Source organism: Zootoca vivipara, chromosome 11 (genome assembly GCF_963506605.1).
Source record: "Zootoca vivipara chromosome 11, rZooViv1.1, whole genome shotgun sequence".
NCBI lineage: Eukaryota > Metazoa > Chordata > Lepidosauria > Squamata > Lacertidae > Zootoca > Zootoca vivipara.
The window spans coordinates 39,134,538-39,157,663 of record NC_083286.1 but is presented as its reverse complement, the minus strand read 5'-3'; positions in this window follow the sequence as shown (position 1 = coordinate 39,157,663).

The following is a 23,126-nucleotide window of genomic DNA, read 5'->3' as shown; positions in this document are numbered from 1 at the left end:
AGGGATCCACAACTGTAGGGTGGCTTGCCTTTATATGATCATGAGTATTTCTTGATATTTCCATTCAGGAACTTCCGGGGGGTGGGGGTGGGAATCAAGATTGCTCACTTTTCAGAAAGTTTCCCAAGGTAAAAGGGGTGATGCAATATTACAGGGAGTTTCAAGGACAGTGAAACTGCCGAGAACACTACAGGGAGAAAGATGCACTGCAGTGTTTTGGTAGGCTTGTATGCAGAGAATTGCCTTGGCAGTAGGCAGAGTTGCCTTGGTAAAAAGGCAGCCTAGACATTTTGTATCCCACACCACTGCAAACGCTATGTAAGCCCCAGATCTGTGGGGATGAGCATTTTATTCCTAAACAGCTCTCCTCTGTTTTGTATCCATCCCACCAAGCCACATGCCTACATTGTACACAAAGAGAAGAGGAGGAGGAGGAGTCTGGATTTGATATCCCGCTTTATCACTACCTGAAGGAGTCTCCAAGCGGCTAACATTCTCCTTTCCCTTCCTCCCCCACAACAAACACTCTGTGAGGTGAGTGGGGCTGAGAGATTTCAGAGAAGTATGACTAGCCCAAGGTCACTCAGCAGCTGCATGTGGAGGAGCGGAGACGTGAAGCCGCTTTCCCAGATTATGAGTCTACTGCTCTTAACCACTACACCACACTGGTGTATGGGGGCATTGGGGTGGGGATAGTTATGCCCAAAGACTAAGCAGCACCATTAATGGTGAATCTCAAGGACAGACATTACTGATTCAGCTGTGGTTTGCTGAAATCACAGACTTGTTTCTCCTTATGGAAACCCAGCACTAAACTGCTTTCACAGATAGCAGAAAAGGTTAGGCCAATAATTACTTGGTCAAGTGGATTTTGTAATTAATCTTAACTGCTGTGGGCAATCAGCAGCGCCACTTTTGTTTGTTCATTGGAGGCATTTGATGTTTCCCTACAGCCAAGGTCAGTGCTGTAACCTACTGATGCAGAAATACATCAGCATCAAGATAATTCTAGTTATTACAACACACAACATCCTTATTAATTTGCAAAGCCCCCTTCTGCCAATCTACAAAAATATGGAATGAATCTTAATCGCATGCGTGCGCAGGACAGCACACTTTGTTCTCTTGGCCAAAGTATTACAAGTCACAGTTTCAAACCATTTATAGATGTGCTTTTAATTTTGAAGATGACAACGCGCGAAACCTGAGAAGGATTTTAAAAGTTGCTTGCCTTCACTTTTTTTTATTTTAATTGATATTTGACATTGCATTTATTGAGAGGGTTGAAACTACTGTCTGAGGACTCACTAGTCCTCTAACAAACAAACTTGAGCGTTAAGGGGCACCTTAGTTTGGAAGTGAAACAGTTCCACCCAAAACAAAGTCCATTTTCTACATGTTTGGGAAACTATTGCCTTTGACTTTGAGGGCAACAAAATGCATTTTTGCAAAAACTTGCATTAATTGTATGGGACAGGACCAAAGACCAATCAGAGCTTGGCAAAAATGAACCAGACATCATTCAACAACCAAAGCTACTTTGCAATTCAACTTGGGGAAGGTTTTGAGATATGCCTAATAATTGCATGCCACTGGAGCCTTCGTCAGTTTGTTCTGTTGTTCAGTGGCAGGATATTTAAATGATTGTCAAATTATAGTAGCACAAAGGACAGAGGTAGCTCATAAATAGGGTTTTTTAGTATATAACTGATTATTGATGATTATTAAGGTTTAGGAAACAGTTGTGCTAATTTAGCCAACAATTAAAGTTAGCCAAATTAATGCAACCATTTTCTAAAGCTTTAAGAGTGGGAAAAGGAAGACAACAGATGACCAGCTTCTATAACAGATGGTCCTTAGTTATCTTCTTGAACAATCCCTTTCATGGGTACAGGGAAAAAATAATGTTTTGTTCCTTTGAAGAACTGCTTTTGTTTTTAATTATGTCGTCAATTTAAAATAATAAATTCAGTTACTTTTTGAAAAAACCTTCTAGACTCTTTTCTATATTAAACTTCCTCATTCTTTTAGTATTTCACAATTTGAAATTGCTTGCCGTCTGGAAGATGAAGTTTTCTTTACATCACACAAAAATGGTTCTCTCTTACTACCGAATCTTCAGCCTGAATCACAGAGATTTAACCACTCCATATATTTCTCCTCTGCAGGTTACTGTGACCCGAGAATCCCTGCAAATTTTGTTTTTAGCCAATCCTTTCCCAAATCCAAATATAAAAGCATGTTCCTTATGTGTCAGTTTAGGTTGTGCTGCTCATAAATGGGGCAAGCACACTAAACTCACCAACCCAACTTTGGGCGGCAAAGTCTGATTCAGGAGGTTTTCCTCCACCTTCACTGTGAGAGACATCATGTCTCTAAAACAAGTGTGGTCAACTCCCAAGAGACTGCAATCTACTCACAGAGTTAAAAGTTGGCTGTGAACAACCCCCTTTTTTGGGGTTCAGGTCAAAGTTGTTGAGTTTTTTCAGGGAGGAGGTAAAATGTTGAGCTTTTTTAAGGGGAGCCACAGTTGTTCAGCTTCTTTGGGGGGGAGCCAATGATTTACCAGTGATCTACTGCAGACGTCCAGTAATCTACCGGTATATCATGATCTACCTGTTGGACATGGCTGCTCTAAATATTACTTGCTGGGAATCACAGGTGGGCTGCTGCACTCAGGCTTCCCACAGTAGGGCATGCTGAGTTTTTTGACTTTCAAATTCCAAAAACGAGGGGTGCTAAAAAGTTGTAATATGACTTGGGAATTGAAATGATAGTTTGATTAAATTGATATAATTTTGTTTTCTTTGGTAAGTAAAATGTGTGAAAAATTACATAGGAATAATTAAAAATGATTGCCAAGTACATACAAATTATTATTATTATTATTATTATTATTATTATTATTATTATTATGCATTACCTAACATTTTTAGAAGGTGGAATTAAAATGCTTTGGTTTTTCCAAAAGCAGTTTATGTGCTTCTTCATACAACCTTAGTTGGGATTGCTTCTCCCATTGAGCTACAATTCCCAGCACTCTTAACAAACTACAGTTCACGTGATTCTTTGGGGAAAACCATGCACTTTAAATGAATGATGTGGATGTGGCTGAGGTGTTCTTGAGCTTTTGCATGTCATATGTTTTTAGTCTTGCTTTTTGGTCCTGACTCCTAGTTTCATCTTCATTGTCCTTGGGTACTGGTTCACAGTTCCCAGGTCCCCTGAGTCTCCCCAGATTGTTGCCCCTTGCTGCCTGGAGATGGTGTTGTAGCTCATTTCTGCCATTACATTGAAGCTATCCATCATATACTAGATATAGCCCTTCAGCCACAGTACAGTGGTACCTCAGGTTAAGTACTTAATTGGTTCCGGAAGTCCGTACTTAATCTGAAGTGTACTTAACCTGAAGCGAATATTCCCATTGAAAGTAATGGAAAGTGGATTATTCTGTTCCAGACGATGGAAAACACCCCCTAAAACAGCAATTCAACATGAATTTTACTGTCTAACGAGACCATTGATCCATAAAATGAAGGCAATAATCAATGTACTGTACTGTAAAATAAATAAGACAGTATTGTAGACGAAAAAAATTAACATTTACAGTGGTACCTCAGGTTAATTACTTAATTGGTTCTGGGGTGCCATTTGCACCCCAAAAGTACTTAACCCAAGGGGTGATAGCGCGCGTGTGCGAAGCGCCGGTAGAGCACTTCTGCGCATGCGCGAAGCGTGCAGATCGCTTCTGCGCATGTGCGCGCAGTGGAATCCAGAAGTAAACACTTCCGGGTCCATGGAGTACTTAACCTGAAAGTACTCAACCTGAAGCGTACTTAACCCGAGGTATCACTGTATCTTGAATATAGGATTGCGCCAGGGTAAGCATCTGAGAATTTATATTGGCATTTCTTCTTACTTTATTGCTGTGCTGTGCTTTGCCTTGTTGTGAGTTTTATGAGTCCCTATTTTTTTAAAATTGTTCTTTTATCATTTTATTGCATGCTACTCTGAGAGCATTGCTGATGAGTGGCCTATAAATATTTAAAATAAATAAATTAAATGAATATGAGAAACAGCAACCCTAGTTTTTTCAATCAACCTTTTTTAAAACAAACAAACAAACAAACAAACAAAAACAAGTAAGAGCCAATAGGGACTGTGTAAAATGGACACATGGCTTGATAGAAACACCATTTGGGGAGAAAGAGAGGAGATCAATAATAAGCTGAGGACCAGAAATACCTTGTTATCTGCAAGGGAAAGTTATTAAACAGGATACTGAAATTAATGATAAGCAAAGAGAAAGAGAGAAAGGCTCAACTGTTTATTTAGAAGTTTTCCCACATGCTTCAAATTAGGTGAAGGACTGAGATCAATAAACTCTGCATGTTCCCAAGTACTTGCTTATTGCTTTGGGACTCGATTGCCGGGAATGATTTATTACCCTTGCGTGCATTTAATGGGAATCATTGAAAGCAGCAGCACAGCGAAGACAGCCAGTCAGGAAACTACAAAATATCTCTCCTCGTGTTATAAAAGAGCCCAAGATAAATTCTTTTGTAACAATACCTAAACTGCTATTCAAAACACCATTTTATAAAGCAGCATTTATAATGCTGCCTGTCACAGCATTTCCTCTTCTCCAGAAAGGAGGCGTTTGACAGGATTATGTATCTTGCTCGATAGATGATTAGCACATTACTGCATGAGATCATGTATGGTAATGACAACAATCCATCAACAGACATTACCTATGTGGTATGTGGAGGCAAAAGAAAACTTTCAAAAACCCAGAATTTATTAGAGCTGAATTGATCGTGTCCTTGGTACGGGGGCTTTGAGAGTTATTTTGGCATCAAGTATATATTACAGATTTATATTTAAATCCACAATCCTGTTCTTTGGTAATCTGGTACTGTAGCATATTGAGCTGGATAAAAGGGTCCACCTCAGTTTATGGCATGCTGGCATTGAGAGCCAAAACTTGATTCATCTTAGTACCTCAAGGGCCAGGCTAGGAACATAAGAGGGCAAGCATTTCTGTTCTGACCTAAATTCATCACAATCAATGCTGTTTCTATTCCCCTGCGGTTCAGTTTCTGCCCAATACAGTGGTACCTCTGGATACGAACGGGATCAGTTCCGGAGCCCCGTACGCATCCAGAGCAGTACTTACCCTGAAGCGCCGAATCTGTGCATGCTCCCTGCGTGATTTGGTGCTTCTGCACACGCCCGTAATGTCATTGAGTGCATCTATGCATGAGTGAATCGCTGAACCCGGAAGTAACCCGTTCCATTACTTCCGGGTTCAGCGCGTACATATCCTGTGTCGTACGCAACCTGAAGCATACGTAACTAGAGGTATGACTGTACTACTTTACTAATCTTGCTGTCCACTATTTAATGTAAGTTACATACAGTGTGTGTGTGTGTGTGTGTGTGTGTGCGCGCACACACACACACACACACACACACACACACACACATATATATATATATATATATATATATATATATATATATATATACAGTATATAACTTGTATATCTCATGTACGTTACAATGAAAAGAAAACATCAAAGCAATGTAAAGCAATGGAATTAATCAGGAGGACTTTAAAAACAACAACACATAACAATGAATACATTCAGTTGAACAATTTCCATTCCTGACCACAGAGAAACACATGAACTGAAGCCATGTGCACGTCCTTTTCCCTTTTTTGTTGGAATTCTATGACAGCTTTTGGCCAGGTGAGTTTTCAAATGGGTCTGGGAATGTTCATTTCCAAAAGTACTGTAAAGGAAATAAATGGGTGTCCCCATGGGGTGCATTCATCTGTTTGTCCATGTTATGCTCCCATGTTATGCCTGATTTTATGTTAATGTGTTATACATTTGATGTTAGCTGCTCTGAGCCCAGTTTTGGCCGGGGAGGGCAGAATAATAATAATAATAATAATAATAATAATAATAATAATAATAATAATAGGATGCTTTCTACACATTCATGGGGTATCATTCCCAGGAGCATTTCTGGTCCCATTTTAGAGCACAGGGCTTCATAGCTGTTTAGAGCAGCTCTTATCTTTTGAGACAGGTATTTTAAATGGGAAGCGGGGCGGGCGGGGGGAGAGACGCCATTAGACCTCCTTGTAACTCTATGTTGATTCCCCCCCCCCCCCAAGACAAATGGCTCTCCCTCATGGATGCAACCAATTTATCCTCCCCCCTTTGTTGGAAAAGAAGGTTCAACAGTGGTGACAGAGCTTTTTGCAGGCCTATCAGTCTATTCCTGTGTCTTATACCTACATCCAAGGAAGAAGACAGGTACTGTATATAGCAAACCCTGAGAAAATAACATCTTGTTCTCAACAGGAGGCACAGTGAATCTAGAGCCCAAGAGAATTAATTAATTTTACATTATGCATCAGAGTAGATTCATTTGTATCCCATTTTTGCATGTGCAAGATGCCCGGGAAGGAGAAATGGACACAATGCGCTTCTTCCATCATGTTGTTTGTACAGGCAAGGTGATAATCATTCACTGCTGTGCTGCTGACAGGCGCTTTTGAGCCTGGAACTGTTTGTCCATTTTTTAAATACAGTATGTTGATTTTGAAGTCAGCAGCTAAATGTCATGGAAGGTTGCAGTGTTCTTCCACTGTTGACATAAATATTCACACACACACCTATACTAAAAGACTTCGAAGTGAAGTTACAATGTGAAACACAGAATTAAAATGTATCAGTAAATTCTATTCTATTCTATTCAGTTTGGACTTAAAACTCAAGATTTCTTTCCTACCACAGTTGCCAAATTATAACAGAGGAGGGAGCATCATTATAGTGATTTGCTGTTGTGAATGGCCATTTATTGTGATTGTCACACCATCTGTATCTTGTATAAATTTGGGATCTGAACAGAAATCTCTCTCTCACACACACACACATTCATGCAGTGAAGCCTAAAGGCACACACATATATATTTATGCCACAATAAATCTGTTTGTCTATACATGTAACAAGTCTCTCTCTCTCTCTCTCTCTCTCTCTCTCTCTCTCTCTCTCTCTCTCTCTCTCTCTCTCTCTCGTCGTGTCAACAAGTCTTTTCTGGAAGTGACAAACACAGCTACCCTTCTGGAAAATGAATGGCACTGAACTGCCTTTGCCTTAGTTGGTAGAAAATATATCACCTGTGAATACCCACTACTGTTGATAAAATGAGGATTTCTAAGAGGCTAACAAATTGCTTTCTATATGCGATCGATCTATCATATTGCTATTTAATTGGGGTCATTGTTTGGTTTATTCATGCAGTGCCTAGAAAAATGGGAAACTGGAATTGTAACACATCTAGGGATTTGAGGGCTTACTGCAGTGAAAGTAAAAAGATATACCAGTAGGTGAAATACTGGGAGAAAAATGTCATTTTTAAATATTACAAGTGTGCATACCGTAGTTAGATCACTAATAAAGGCTTAATGGTCTTCCTAGAAGAGCCTTCACCAACCTGGTGCCCTCCAGGTGTTTTGGGCAGCAAAACTCCCACGAACCCCATTCAGTATGCATGTACGTATACAAAAACAGCTTCTTCTTGTACTGGACCAGGATGCTCCTGAACATCTGGAGCTATAATTATTTGTTTCCTTATCTGAATTTATTTACATCATGTCATCAGTGTACAAGGTGCCCCAGAGTGCAATCCCCTACACGTCTACTTGGAATATCTACATGTCTACTTGGCATGACCTGCGTCTAAATCAATGTTTTTAAGATTGCAGCATTTGTGAGTTATGTAGGCTACTTCTAGACAGGCCTTCAGCAGACTGATACTTGTCAAGCTAGGTTGGCAGAAGCTGGGGCAGAGCAACAGGAACTCACCCCATCATGTGGATTCGAACCGCCGACCTTCCGATCAGAAAGCCCAAGAGGCTCAGTGGTTTAGACCACAGCGCACACCAGTGCAAGTAGATAAATAGGTACTGCTGTGGTGGGAAGGTAAGTGGCATTTCTGTGTGCTCTGGCACTCGTCACGGTGTTCCGTTGTGCCAGAAAGCTGTCTGCGGACAAATGCTGGCTCCCTCGGCCTGAAGCGAGATGAGCGCCACACCCCATAGTTGCCTTTGACTGGACTTAACCATCCAGGGGTCCTTTACCTTTTACCCTTACTTTTCAAGCCTAGTGCCTTTGAAGTCTACAGCCTACCTGGTTTGGAAATGTAACCACATGACAGAACTGACATTCCATCAGATCCCTTGCTGGTTTTTGTCTTTGGAAATGGTGATGGTCAGATATATTCATCTGAATGAGAGACTGATAGAAGTGAGATAATGGGATTGTTCAGTATTATCCACCAACCAATTTAAAATGACCAATGTAACTCTTAGATAACTCAGGGCCCTTTCTCTCCCTCCCATCTCTTAGGATATATTAATTTAATCTACAGCACGTAAGTGCTAGTTGCTAAGTCGCTGGCATTGACATATTTATACTTTGTTTCATTTATTTCTCTCTTGATTTGTTTTAGATTCTTCAGGAGATGCAAAGAAAGCCCCAATAGCATGACAACTAAGGTGTTTTCTGCCCCAGGGCAAATAAGGTAAGAAATTTGCATTTTCTCTCAAGAATTAGAATGATAATTTTTAATCACCGCAGGTTGCCATTAGTGATATTCTCCAGCTGAGCATCCTGTGAGCACAAATGTTTGAAATGGAATTAGCTTCACTTGTGAATTTTTAATCACCTTCCCTGTTTTGATACAGATTTAGAGTGCTCTGAATGCATAGCCTGTGTGTGCAGAGTTTCTTAAACCCGTGAGCAAGTAGAGAGTGGGGATGTGCATGGCTTCCCCATCACCCGCATTGAGCTGGAGGGCAACCGTCTGTTCTACTGCTGTACCCCCCCCCCCATGCAATGTAGAGAGACCTGGAAAATTAGGGTCCTACATTGTGCAGTGGGTATTCCCAAGAACTGGAGGCTCCCCACTGCAGATGGTCATGCTGTGAACATGCATAGCACGGCACGCTTGCTACTTCGCCTCTCACATGTTCTACTGACCATCTGCACTACACTTTTAAAGCAGTATCATACCACTTTGTACAGCCGTGGCTCCTCCCCAAGAATCCTGGGAAGCGTTGTTTGTTAAGGGTCCTGAGAATTGTTAGGAGATCCCATTTCTTTCACAGAGCTCAAATTCTGTGCCTTCTAAATATGAAGAAAATGTTAAGCAAAGAGCATCATCTGTGTGTTTTATTCGCTCTCTCAAGCAATACTAGTGATGTCTGAATGGATAGTGGACTGGGTAGCTCTAGCCTCCAAGTTGGTTAGCTCTGCTATATAAACCATTAAAAAACAAACAAACAACCACCAAGAAAAATACAGAAAATGGCCTCACTGGTTCACTCATGCACCTGGGAAAATAAGAATATTTTTGCTTGATGGCAAAAACCAATCAGGATCTCTTTAGGGGGAAAGTGTCCTGTGGTTGGGGAAGTTACAACAGAGAAAGCTTTCTTGTGCCTCACTGCCCCGTGGACCAATACTACCAAGCATGGAAGCATCATTACTGGTGAGCTGAAGTTTGGTGTGATGTTCGGCTCAAAACAAAGTGTGAAACTGGGGCAAAGAAGTGTGTGTAAAACATCTCTCTTTCTCTCTTTGCAGCAGGAAAGAGTGCTCTTTCCAGGGGTTGGTGGCTTCCCACCCATCCCTAATAATTATTTGGGGGTAACATTAATCAAACAGAAATGCCATTTTCACCCCAGATAACAGGGAGGAAATGGCTGTTTTCCTCATAAGACTTGCCCTCATTTTACCCAGTCTCCTGAAAAATGGCTGAAATGATGGGGGTGGGCAGGGATTTTGACTTGCAACTATCATACGTACTTCAATAGCCTGCCCTGTACAGGGAGGTTAAATATATCCTAGAACAGGGGTGGGGAACCTGTGACCATTCAGAAGTTTCGGGAGTCCAGTTACCACCAGCCCTGCAGGTGTAGTTGATGCTGCCTGTTTGGCCTTGTTAGCAGCCTCTCTGTCCTCCATGCTCATGTTAAAGTTGTTGCATCAACAGTCTCCCTCTCTCTCCAGATACATAACAGCTTAAATGTCAGTCTCTCAAAGAAGAAGAAAGAACTCTATTGGCAGTAAAAGTAGACCATGCAAGTGATGTGCAGTGCCTTCAGGAGGAACTCTGTTCCTAGTCCCATTTTCCAAATCCAAAGCAGTAGATTCCCGTGGGGGCTATGTCTCCCTATTTAAATGTAGGCTAGTTCCTTTGTTCTTGCCTGCCTTCTTTATTGTCTATTGTCCCGTTCAATAAATGGCACTGGATGTGGCCGCGCTTCGCTTTTTGCTCATGGTCATAAGGCATCAGAGGGTTTATGGCCCTATTTCTCTTTTGCCTGGTGCTCAGAGAATTCTTGCACTCCTTGTCCTTATTTAATGCCTCCTTCTAATGTTTCCTTTCTGTTAACTCACTTTTAGGATCTCTTTCTGTCCAGTTTCTTTAGACACTTGCAGTTCTGTAGCAGAAAGTCTTTCCCACCAGAAGCCACCACAAGTACAGAGAAACCCTGCCTGCTTTGGAGCCATCATTCCAGAGACACCTGCTGTCAGGATGAATCTCCACTAGGCAAGACTATTTTTAAAAAGTAGGAGTCCCAAGGAGAAGGTAGATGCAGAGAACTTGACAGACATGGTTGGAAAAAGGAGAGAGTTTGGGAAAGTCTTCTAGGCTCATTAATCCTAGAGATGAAAGTTTACCCAACATCATTCAAAATCCAATCCAGAAATCATCCTTGCCACACATACACTCCCCCCATTCCCAGCTATGGCAGTGGCTTTCGGCAGATCTTGCTATGTATTGTGGAGACAGACAGTTGGGTCATGTATATCCATAGTGATGACCAGAGGAGGAATGACTACTGGGAGGAGCACAGAGAGAAGAAAGGCCATGGTGCATCTGAAGCAGCACAATCCGACACCTTCATCTGCCCCAGCTGCAACAAAACATGTCTCTCCCATATTGGTCTCCACGGCCACAGCAGGCACTGCAACCTTCCAACAGTTTGACTTCACCCCAAAAAGTGCACCCCTCCCTTGCCTCCTGCAGCAGATGGATGCCAACAATCAGTGTGGCAAGGGCACTCCTATCCTCCTGGTCAGGACATTGTCACCTGCTTTGCTTCTGAATCTGATGGAGTGTGTGCATATAGTGCTTCAGGGGAGGAATTGCTCCTTTTCAAAGGTGAGGCAACCACAACCTCCACTGCCATCGGCTGTAACTTTAAGCATTAGTGCTGGAGCTTGGTTTTCCTTCCTCCCTCCCCCTTGCTTTTCCCTCATATGTCATATCTTTTTAGATTGCAAGCCTGAAGGCAGGGGATTACCTTACCGGCAGTACTTATTTTGTAAACTGCTCTTATAGCCCCCCCCCTTTTTTGAGTAAAGGGTAGGGGATGAATGCAATTAGTAAATAATAACTCACATACACTGTTTTGGCTGAGAATGCACTTCATGGGGATCTAGTGAAGACAGAGTGGATGGATTTTTCCCACCTACCTCTTGGTCTGTGTTTAGATTAATGATCTTGTAAACACAAACTAAGCTTATTGTGTCGGTACAAAAGCAAGCAGCACATGGCCTGTCAGGAGCCATGAGATGTACTCACTGGATTCTCATGCAGCTATCATGCAATTAGATCTCACATTTCTTCAGGTGGACTCAATAAAGTACAGCTGTCACTTTTCGGGGACCCAAATGCAATTATGTGCTGCTAGTACTAAGGCAAAGAACATCTTCCCTTGCAGCTGGAGCCAAGGCTTTTGGGTTTTATGCTGAGAAGTATCTTTCCAGTTCAAAAGATGCACAGCAGCATGCAAATGCAATGGTTAAATAGATGCTGCTTTTAGCCATTAAAGTCACTTTGATGCATAGGCTCGTCATTGTTATTTTTAGCTTTGTTTTCTTGAGCGAAGTTAATAGAGTGTGACCAAGACTGTGAACTTCTCAGCTATTTCCCAGTGAGAAGTGGTATTAATCTATGACAATATTGCACATAAGTTTTGAATCTGAAACGTATTGCTGTAAGAGGTTTCCATAAAGTCTGCTCATGGGGAACAAGGTAATTAAAGTGAACAGTGAATGATCTCTGCTCTGTTATTGAATGCAAAGTGAGAAGATGTACTCTTTTTTTTTGCTTTTTTTTTGCTTTTGCATTTGGAAACAGAAAGGCCTCCCTCTGTCTTTCTGCATGTTCTTTTGCTTGGATAGGCATTGATAGCACCAGCCATGTGAAAGGAGAAGAGAGCCAAGGGCCAAATTTATTACTGACATTGGGGCTAACATTCTGACATGCTGTGCATACAGCCGGCTTTAGCTGGATTAGGACTCTAGCTGTATTGTTACTGGACCATTATCAATCTGGGTAGCTCAGCTGGTTCGAGCATGGTGGTGATAACGCCAAGGTTGCAGGTTTGATCCCCACATGTGACACCTGTATATTCCTGCCTTGCAGGGGGTTGGACTAGATGATCCTCAGGGTCCCTTCCAACTCTAAAATTCTACTCTATGCTTCTATTTTATTGGTATTGTTTTTATGGATATGCGTTATGGATATGTTTCAAGCTTTATTGTTGTTTAGCTGTAAACCACTTTGGTGCTCTGTGGAGTGAAGGGTGTGGATATAGAAATAGTTTTATAAATAAATAAAAGTTTAATTCTCCAAAGTTAAAAACCAAGCCAGATGCTGCACAGAACAAGTTGTTTGAAATGAAGAAGTAGAAGAGAAGCCTGTAGGGGACACACAACAAACACCTATAATTTGTTTATGCTATGTTTTCCCCTAGCTGGGAATAATAATAAGAAGTTGTATTTTGTGCTCCTTAAGAAGATCTTCTATGGAGCCGAGTGATTATAATCTGCTGAATGCGCAGTCGAACCACATAGCTTGTTTGCAAGACGTGTTGCCAAATATTTTCCTCCCAAACACATCTACGGTACAGAGGGAGAAAAGGACATGATGTGACTTATGGCCTGGTGGTAGATGATGCGCTGCCTGTCATTAATCACAGCAAGTGTTCCAGAACCTACTGTCAGATATTATGCACCAAGATAAAGGTTTCTGAAGGCCAGCTAATACAGTAATGAATAAAGGCAAGTAATTCCTTCCCTGCCTTCTCTTAGGCTGGGTACTTTTTCAACCTTTATCTTCATTGCAAGTCCTGAAGGGAACACAGACCACTTGGAGAAAGAAAGCAATATGTAAAGGGGTAAGGCAGCGGTGACACAGATTCTGAGAGACAACAAGAAGCAAATCATCACTGCCAACCATTTAATAATCCAAAATGTTTTGTTGCCCCATGAGCAGAGAATTCTCTTTCAGCCAGGAGCTCACCATAACAGGCCATGATCCTCCTGAGCTAGAGATTCAGATGTTTCTGACCCAGTTACTGGGGACGGGGATACAAAGGCTACCAGAATTCTCTCAGTCTGGGTAATAATAAAAATAAAAATAAATAATAATTTTATTAGTTATATCCCACCCTTCTGGCCTTAGCTGCCAAGTATCCCGTTTTTTCACGGGAAACCCCCGGATTTTAATCCGTTTCCTGCTGTTCTCCCGAATGGAGAAAAATCCCGGAAATCCCCCAGATTTTCCCCAGATTTCCTACCTGCCAGGGAGCCTCCATTTTGGGTGCCGGAAATCAGGCAGAGCGGCACCGGAAGTCGCTTCTACGCATGCCCAGATGGCCACCGGGCATGCGTAGAAGCGACTTCCGGTGCCGCTCTGCCCTATTTCCAGTGCCCACACATGGGCAGAGCGGCCCCGGAAGTTGCTTCTATGCCGCTGCTGATCCCGCATTTTTCAGTGGGAGACTTGGCAGGTATGTTCCTGGCTGGGTTGACAGGCACCATTTTCTCTGTCTCCTGATCTCTGGCTTTCAATTTGCCAGCTTCATGCCTGCTTTATATGGGTTGTCTACCTGTAAGAGTTTAGGTTGCTTTCAGATTTTTGAAAGCCTTCTTCTTTTGCACCTCCTTCCAAGCCTCCTATCTCTGAGCTGTCAGCCTGCAGCTTGCCTTTATTGGAGATACCTGTCACTGAACACTCAATGACCTCAAACTCAGGTTCACAGTTGCCAGCTGGATCAAAGGCTGCCGTAGCACCAACTGAGGAACTGAACTAAGCTCCTGCTGCTGATCTTTCAGAGCCAACCAAGCCCAAGGCTGCTGGTTTGGAGTCCATGGAACTGGAGGCTGGCGGTCCAGAGGCTACTGGGCTGGGACCCTCAAAAACACACATCCTTCCATGTTACGATGTGAATAAATTTTCATTTCTATAATGAGCCAGCTTTTCCAGGGAGCTGGTTAATTCTGAATGTCATAAAGAATAGCAGATCACTAGTTCAATAGATGAGTGGATGGCAAAGGCTTAGGCATGTGCTGTAACTGCAAAATTATCACACTTGGGAACTGGAGAAAAAAGTCAACAGTAAGGTAGGTTTGAAGAAAACTGGAATCTTTTTACTGAGTATTGTATTATGAAATTACTTCTGCAAACAAAAGTTTGGTTTCTGATGTTTTGAGACATATAGACAATCTTATGATAACTGATAGGTAATATAAATAGTTAATGTGAAGACTAGGTCTAGGTGAAATGTTTGAAAAATTGCTCTTTGTTTGGTATGTATATATTGCATCAGTAGTGAGAGATAATTTCTTTATAATTTAATAGTTGCTTTTCTGTGAATAATGCTGTACAGTTTATGATAGATATTAAAAGATAACAAAAATTGTTCTTTAATTCATTATTTTTGCATTTTTACTGGCAGGGATGGGGAGAAATGCTTCTGGGAATTTCTACCTCAGGTACCTAGAGAATTGGGTTGGCTTTGGATTCTATGGACCCTGAGGACATTTGCTACTCCATCTCAAGGCTGGCCCCAAGGACCTTGAGGAAACATGGGACTTCTTCACTGACTCACCTTTTCATTATGTTTTAATTAATGATCTCAAGGAAACTGCAACTATTATTGGGTTCTTACAGTGGTGAATATAAGAGAACTCAACCAAATATGCTGAGAGATCGGACACAAAGAGTGAGGACTGGACCTGTTACATCTACCTCCCTGAAGCTCAGCACTGGCACTCCACAGGGATGTGTGCTAAGTCAATACCTGTATTCGTTGTATACATATGATTGCATTTCATCTGACCCATCTACTTCAATTACTAAGTTTGCTGATGACACCACCATAATGGGTTTAATTTCAGGCAGAGAGAAATCTGCGTACAGGGGGGAGGTTCAAAAGGTATCCACATGGTGCTCAGAGAACAATCTGCACCTAAACATTGGCAAGACAAAGGAGATGGTGTTGGACTTTCGGAGGAAGAGAGGGGAGCTAGCCCCGTTGTATATCGGGGGGGGGGGCTGTGTGGAGAGAGTCTCTTCCTTTAAATACCTGAGAGTCCATCTTAGTGAAGACCTAACTTGGAAGGTCAATAAAAGCCCAGGTGGTTAGGAAGGCCCAACAGAGACTTCATTTCCTTAGGGTCTTGCGAAAGAACAAGGTTGGACAGCAACTGATGATTTCCTTCTATCGGTCCACGATAGAAAGTGTTCTCTCATACTGCATTACGGTGTGGCATGCTGGTTTGACAGCCGTGGACAGAGAGTCCCTACAGAGGGTGGTGAAGACAGCACACGATATTGTGGGCTGTCCCCTGAGTCCACCAGAAGTTATCGTGGGAGACCGTTGCCTCAGAAGAGCAAGGAACATTCTCAGGGATGACTCACACCCTGGCCAGCACCTTTTAAATCTCCTGCCCTCGGGCAGGAGATATAGAAGCATGATAAGCCATACCAACAGGTTAAAGAACAGTTTTTACACATGGGCCGTGGGGCTGCTGAATGGAAGACAGCAACACTGCAGCTGATGTTCGGGTTGGTGGTCGTACGACAGCACACAGAGTGTAACAAGGACTGAGAGATGGGGGAGAGGGGCTCGTTTAATCTCACTGTAAACAAGTGGTACAGTGACAATAAAGTATTTCTATTCTATTTCTAATGAGAACAGAAGAGAATTTAGCTATTTATTTTATCCCTACCCAGCTGAGGAAAATAAAGGAAGACCAAGAAAGGGATTTAGATTAGAAGTTCTCCTTCATATGCTTTCCCTCGATAATAAAAATATGAGGGCACGGTCTTTCCCTTGTTGTTAAGAGTGTCATTCACAAACAAACAAAAATACAGGATACAGGAGCTTAGTTAAAATTGCCTCAAGATAGTAAGCAACCGTTCTCCTTTGCATGATGTTTTCTAACAGATATTTTCTACTTACTTACTTAGAAGAGGATTCCATGCCCGCAGCTTCAGTCCCCGACGAAAGCCACCAAATAATGAAAACAATTAGATCTGCTCAGAATAAATTCAGATTGACCGTGATTCACACAGAAGTTTATTTTTCATTTTCCAACAGCTTGCCAACAGCTTGGTGTACATATTTGCAATGACAGTGTGCATAGGAGTTGGCCTGGAGGGTTCCTAACACTACGGGCTGTTATCAGGCTGCATTAATACTATTCTTATTTCCATAAACTGGAGGGGGAAAGGAAGCATTTACAAATGCGTGGAGCATTCACATCAGAGTGAAATGGCTTCATGCCTGTTGAGGCAAATTAATGATTTTCTCCTCTGCTCCCTCTGTGCAAAAATGGAAAGGTGGCCTCCCCACCCCCATCCTCATCTGATCTTTCTTTATACAGTGGCATTTGGACAGAATGAAATCTACCTCTGGCAGAATTATTTTTTTAAAGTGCCAGCTAATTATGGCAACATTATTTTCTGCACATCTGTTCTGTGCTGCTGGTGGAACCTTCCTCTCAAACAGACCTGCTGCATAAGACTTTGCCGCTCAGAAAGCTTCTGCTTCCAAGAGGAGGCCTAGCAATGACTCAGCATTTCCCAACATCTCTGACTCATTGGACCTTCATTTGGAGGCAGGGTTATAAGAGTGCCACTGTCCTAAGTGACAGGGTCACCACCAAAGGAGATTGCCCCATAGGAAGACCAGGAGGCCAAGGGCACTCAACTCCAGTCATTCGTAGTTTCTCTCAGGCAGCAACAATGGGACTATTAGGGCGAAGGATGGGCAGATGGGGAACACTTGGCTCCCCAAAGCTGCCACTTCCAGTGGACTGATTGCTGTATGGATGCAGAAGAGAAAGAACTGGGAAGCACATGTACCATAATTTCCAACCCTCCCAAACCTGTGATTCTCAGAAGCTAGATCGAAGAGCGGGTTTTGGTCTATGGTTGGACATCATTTTGAAACAAGTTGGTAGGCTAAACCATTCCAAACTGAACCTAGATGACAAAGATGACATTGCCCAATTTGGCATGGCAGTCCTGAGATGGAGGAGTGGGTTTTGGTCTGTGTCTGGAGACTGTTGGGTGCCATTTTTTGTAGACAGAGCCTTTCAAAACTGCAGTGATTTTAACCATGAAAATAAAAGGGCTTTGATGAAACCAAATCAGGCTGATTTGGGTGGCTCTGCGCTTCAACCGAGTCAGGTCAAGATCGCCCCAGGTCACCAGCGGTCAGGTCACCTGAGCACTCAGATGTTGGGTGGGATGAAGGAGAGGCAAGTTGCAAGGAGCAAGAGGGCTTTCAAACAGCCCTGCCCTGCACTTGGACTGCATGCATCTGTCCCCAGTAGGGAAACACACATGCACACAGCCAAACTAAGCAGAATTGAACCCACCATTCACCAACTGGTACAATCCTGCTGCTATTTAATAATTCGAAGAATATGCCTATAATAGTCTTTCCCCATCACATCCATCCATATCTTAGAAATACAGGACTGGTTCGGCTAGTCCTCGGTGTGCTTTCATTCACTGTAATTTGAAAAAATGGCACAATAGCAAGATAAGGGGTGATGCTAGATTGATCTGTTGGGAACGAAGCATGAAGCACAAATGATATTGCTTCTTTTCATATCAATATTAATGCTGCAGGGCTGAGAGCATTAAAAGGGTTTCGATTATGACACTGAATATAGGAATTGCACGGTAAATATGTTTATGTCGCCAAAATATTCCATTTGTGTAAAAGGATGCCAGAAGCCCAAGGAATGTTTTTAAGATAAATAGATATAATATTTATATATCTCATCTCTGAAAGCTGCTGGTGATATACAGTGGAACCTCAGTTTATGAACACCTCGGTTTATGAATTTTCGGTTTATGAACGCTGTGGACCGCTCTGGAACGGATTAATTCATTTTCCATTACTTTCAATGGGAAAGTTTGCTTCAGTTTATGAACGCTTCAGTTTATGAACAGACTTCCGGAACCAATTACACCCATGCTTCAGTTTATGAACGCTTCAGTTTAAGTACTCTGTGGACCCGTCTGGAACGGATTAATCCACTTTCCATTACTTTCAATGGGAAAGTTTGCTTCAGTTTATGAACGCTTACTCCGCAGACCGTCTGGAACGGATTAATTCACTTTCCATTACTTTCAATGGGAAAGTTCGCTTCAGTTTATGAACGCTTCAGTTTATGAACAGACTTCCGGAACCAATTGTGTTCATAAACCGAGGTACCACTGTATATGAGAAATATCTTTAATACTTAAAAATCTGCTTGTTTCATAGCCACTCAGAAAGGACCACGAGAAAATAAATATTGTACATCTCAGGGTCTGTGGTTTCTTTGTTTTTGCTGAAGTTCTTCCCTGAAAATGCTATACATGAGCACCCATTTTTAAAATCCTGTTGGAGAGAGTATTAAATAAGCTGTTCCGTTTTTCAAAGCACAGCATGAAATGTATTCAATGATGGGAACTTCCATTGGTTCAAGAAGCCTTCCATGAGCAAATGGAAGTTCCCATCAGCAAAACATGGGGGTGGGGGGGAGAGAAGGGAAAGGAGAGTCAGACTTACCATGAGGCTACTGCTTCAGAGGGCAGCAGCAATCCCCTACCCCATTCCCCCTTCATCCTATAAGCTAGACTCCTCTGCACCTCCTAAGCTCACCAGATATCCTCAGATTCAGTGGTGGATGTTGCCCCATTGCCAATGTTCAAATAAAAGTGTGGTAGAATGTTGTATGTGGATGAGGGGTGATATCTTGTCCTTCTCAGTCAGCCAAGTGTCTTCGGCCAGCATTTGGGAGGGAGGGTATTTCTGAAGTATTCTTTTAAAAATCTAGATCTAAATATTGTTGTTTAGTCGTTTAGTCGTGTCAGACTCTTTGTGACCCCATGGACCACAGCACGCCAGGCACTCCTGCCTTCTATTGCCTCCCGCAGTTTTGTCAAACTCATGTTCATAGCTTCGAGAACACTGTCCAACCATATTGCCCTCTGTCGTCCCCTTCTCCTTGTGCCCTCAATCTTTCCCAGCATCAGGGTCTTTTCCAGGGAGTCTTCTCTTCTCATGAGGTGGCCAAAGTATTGGAGCCTCAGCTTCAGGATCTGTCCTTCCAGTGAGCACTCAGGGCTGATTTCCTTCAGAATGGATAGGTTTGATCTTCTTGCAGTCCATGGGACTCTCAAGAGTCTCCTCCAGCACCATCAGCAATCAGCCTTCTTTATGGTCCAGCTCTCACTTCCATACATCACTACTGGGAAAACCATTAACTATACGGACCTTTGTCGGCAAGGTGATGTCTCTGCTTTTTAAGATGCTGAAAATAGTGTGCACTAATGCAGAGGGGGAATAGACGAGTAGTGCCTGATGCTTACAAAAACTAAAGATAGCAGGCACCATCTTATTGCCTCCTTTGGGAGAATGAAAAGAGAATGGTCCCTCTAAAACAATACCGGCCGTCCTACTTGTGACCTTCCCATAGTCATCTTGTTGGCCACCATGCGAAGAGGATGCTGGACTAGATAAGCTATTGGTTAGATACAGCAGTCCTTTCGTATGCTCTTATGTTATTGCCAATTTGCCATGGCCCTTGCAACCTCTGCAGCAGATAGTGGGGATGGAGTGGGGATCTAAGAGCCCTTTTTGGCTGAAGAGTGGGATAAAAATTATCATAGCAAGTTTAGTTGTTTTTACAGATATGTGATTTTGAGGGGTTTCCCCCCAGTTCTTTTTTGAGTGTTGTGTTTTCTCTAGGCAATGGTTGTTATGAGACCATATGCTTGATATGCAATACTTTTTTATTCATTTTTTTGGGGGGAGAACTACTCAACAGTCAGTATACTTGCTCTAACTCAGATATAGAAGGCATTGCTGTTCTGATAACCGTGCAAGGCATATGCTACAGCCACATTCATATATCTAAGTAATGGCTTCCACATACAGATCTGTGGGAAAATTCAAAGATGCCTTTGTTATATAGTGAGGAACTCTGAATAGCATTTTAGACAATTTTGCCTAAACGACCACTCTGATAGTAAGGTTAGCTGATAGATACCGGTAGTGATTTCTCCAGTAAGTAAGTACTTGTGTCCATTGTGACTGAGCAAGAACCCAGCTGCTCAGCTCCACTCCGTTGCATAAGACATAGGGATAGGGGGCAAATTGATTCATTTCTCATATAAAGATGAACCTATCTAATTTGCACTTTCTGAAATAATATGTGAACCAAAACACAGTTGTATTTTAAAATTTCCACCCTTCTGAATTTTGCAGTTCAGTTGTCTGGCTAAGTAATTTGTACAAAGATGAATATACTGCTGTATTGTAAAGTATTCATAAAAATGTATATATTAGTGAAAATATGATACAAAATGCATTACATTAGGGAAAATTGCTTTGAAAAAATGTGTACATTAAGTGGAATTGCATAAAAATGTGTATATTTGGAGAAATACACACTAAAAAGATGGATCTTCACAGTAACATTTTTAAAGTAAACTGGTATGGGAATGTGAAGAAATTGGAAAATGAGAAGCAGAGAGAAACCAACTTTGACCGATTTGCTTATCCCTACTAAGAGGTCACCAGTGACCTATGCTGCCCAATAGACAGAGGCTAAATGGCAACACCAAGGATGAGAACAGGATATGGCAGCTAGATAATTCTGGCCCTATGTTATTTCTGTTTCTGATACCAAACTCATCCAATATTATTTTTATTGTGAGAATATTTTCTAACTCATTTTGATGGCCTCTCAGGGCTATATGCTGCCTTGGAATTATTTGTGTCCTGAAACAATAATAATAAAACTGCAGCAATAACAATACATTTAAAGTGTGATATAAGTACTGTATTCTAAGCAGACAACTGAATAGTAACTTCATCACTGAGGAGAATTTGAAACTAAGTTCTCTCCAAACCCTACATGCTACTCACTATTACACTGCACTATCTCCCAGATAACTTCATTCTTTAGCATGGCTTACCATGGAATCCTCCATGTAAGTTCTATTAAATTCAAGGGGGTTTCTTCCCAGGCCTTGCAGCCTTAGCATCATGAATAAGATGGATTATATACCATGGAAATACTGCTTGCTTCTTAGGAAGAATGGCCACTAGGGTTCTTATTATTTAATGCCTCATTCTGCTATAATTATTCTAATTTTCTCAGCCTTAAATACAGCAGATGGCCATACATTCTGTAGGCTGAAAAAACTGTGAAGCTTGTCAAAGCTGATTCATCATTTTGAGGAAATAGTGATGATAAAAATAAATTACAATTCTGAAGTCAAAGAGGCTCCCTTGCTTTAATCTAGGCTCCTTGTTCCAATGTCCCCCCAAACATGCATTCCTTTGGATTCTTTGAGGTCCTTAGCTGGACTTTAATTAAAGCTCAGGAAGCCAAGGAGGCTGTCTACCATGTGCCTGAGATCACTATGCTCACTGATTTTGTTTAAGTGAAAGCCGCCTTTTTACCTTTACATTCCCTGCCCTACACAGGTTTCTTTAAAAGTAAGATGGCTTTGCTTAAAAGACAAACAGCAGTCGGAAACCTCTGCAGCTTCCCACATTCATCAGAAGGGCCAGCCAAGACATAGAGTTCAAATCTCTGCTTGAATTTCCTTCAGTTTTCTGCAACGTTCCCAGACATTTGCACCCTCATTTGTGCTGTAGAAGCTGATGGTTCCCCTGCTAGATTGAAACCAGACCTCAGAGTTTTGTGTGGGGCTCCTTTTGCCCACAGTACTCAGCTGCCCCAAGGCAGAAGAAAGCTACACAGCTTCAGAAACCTTGTAACCTCCACTTCTTCAGGACCTGAGAAGGCTGCTGATTTTAGACAACAGGAGAGATGATTTTCAGAATGAAAGAAAAGACCTTTGTGAGACTCCTCAGCCACCTTAAGTGCAACAACCAAGAAAACCCTCCCTACCCATGAGAATTCCACTGAAAGTCATTCTACTTTTTGATAATTTTAGAAAGCCATTTCTTTTCTTGTTAATTGATGGGGAATGGCTGGGTGCGATGGGGGTTTCACAGAAGAAATTTTCAGCACAGCACCACCTGAGTTTGCTCCTTCCCCGTCACAAACGGTGAGAGGCAATGCAAAATGCCAAGGGGATTGTTTTGCTCTGCTGGTCAGTAATCCATGGGAAACCTGCTTAGTGGCATCTTGTTCATCCATCAGGAAAGAGAGCTCTACATCGGGCCAAGCCTTAAAAAGAGAGAGTGGGAGGGAGCATGCTAATCCCACTTTATCTCTATGGGAAGCAGTAAGCATTAAGCTAGATAAACGACAGTCTTCTGTTTGGGGTTTTGAGAACAAATTGGAAAGCATATCTATGCAACCAACTAATCTTGGCTCTAATGCCAGTGCTACTGAAAAGGAAACTGAAGCGAATGGAAATAAAATGGAATATAAAGGTCCTCAAGCTTCAACTGATCTATTAACTATAAACCTACCTGGACAGAGATAGCTTTCTGACAGGTATTCATGCTTTGGTAACCTCCCAATTGGATTACTGCAATATGTGATATGTGGGGCTGCCTTTGAAGATTGTCCAGAAATTGTGGCTGGCCCAAAAGTAGGGCAGGAAGATTGCTAATGTGGACAGACAGATATCAGCGTGTAATGCCATGTTATGTCAGTTCATTTCTGGACACAATTCAAACTGATGGTATTAGGAGCATAAGAAGAGCCTGCTGGATCAAGCCAATGGCATGACTAGTCTAGTATCCTGA